The sequence below is a fragment of the Aplysia californica genome, unplaced genomic scaffold (genome assembly GCF_000002075.1).
Source record: "Aplysia californica isolate F4 #8 unplaced genomic scaffold, AplCal3.0 scaffold00181, whole genome shotgun sequence".
Classification (NCBI taxonomy): Eukaryota; Metazoa; Mollusca; class Gastropoda; order Aplysiida; family Aplysiidae; genus Aplysia; species Aplysia californica.
This window is the reverse complement of record NW_004797451.1, coordinates 877,636-878,742: the sequence shown is the minus strand read 5'-3', so window position 1 is coordinate 878,742 and position 1,107 is coordinate 877,636. Positions and strand designations below refer to the sequence as shown.

The 1,107-nt window shown below is 41.7% G+C and overlaps 1 protein-coding gene across 1 annotated transcript in view; it reads right to left on the bottom strand.

Moving 5' to 3' along the window:
• Nucleotides 1–1,107, bottom strand: part of LOC101853086 (contactin-associated protein-like 2) — a gene marked incomplete in the record, with an annotated part of 226,156 nt that overhangs the window by 120,402 nt on the left and 104,647 nt on the right.

Below are 1,107 nucleotides of genomic sequence, written 5' to 3'. Positions count from 1 at the left end.
AATAAATAAATAAAAATAGTATAGACAGGAATGAAAGACGTTGTTTGTTTTATTGCACAAAGAATAAAACACTATTTCAATCTTGCCCCAACTATTCACCGTCCACCCTACCCCACCCCCCTCGCTCACTAAAAAAGTACAGGAAATTAAAAATAACGAGAAAAGTGTTCTTTTCGTTCTCAAAACAAAGAAGACTCATTTCAATATATCAGCCCTCGGGGCCGCCCCCACCCACTTGTTCGTTTCTTCGCCTCTCTAAGTACACAAACAAAGACACCCCACCATCACACTGACTCATCTCCATCAACACAACCTACTGCCTCGGGCTATGTAATTAGCTCAAACGTTGTTTCCCATCAACAAAAGAGCAACATTTCCTTCCTACCAGTTGCTATGGCAACGCAGTTTGTCAATCATTAACCGACATCGCTTTGAACCAGAACACTCTACAGCAGACCTGAATTCCTTAATCAGATCCGAGTTTCATGTTTCTCTCACGAGATAATTTTCCTCAGCCCACAGCAAACTTCAGTTGTTTGTTTCGTTTCAGAAGAGGAGCAGTGATGTTTTTTTTAAAATGAATCTACAATTCCCCTTCAAACTTAAACTGATTTAAGCCCTGAGCACTGAAATTAAAATCGGTTTTCAGGGAAATTAGAATCTAATCCCAGTGTTTGCTGAAGTGAGATTGGAACCCCGGACTAGTAGCCCCGGGTGCTTTTGAGACAAATGGAAACCTGAAACTACGGACTCACGACAATGCAGGACAATGCGGGCTCCGCGGAGCTGACAGTACAAGACAATGCAGGCTTCGCGGAGTTGTTATCAAAACACTCAGCCGTCTCTAGCCCCGTCAACGTCGTCTTATCACAGAGATACCACAGAAGTGGAAGAAATTGACAGAATGAGAAACAGTAACGAGATGCTTCACACTCTTTTAAGTAAAAACATCTTCTATAATCTACCAGCAATAACATTGATGTCGCCACTGACGCAGATAAAAAAAGGTTTCGTATCTCATACATAAGTTCATTTTTGCGATTTCTACTTCTGTCTGTTTTGTTTCTTCCCTGCACCACCGTTGTTGATTACTCAATCTCAACCCCC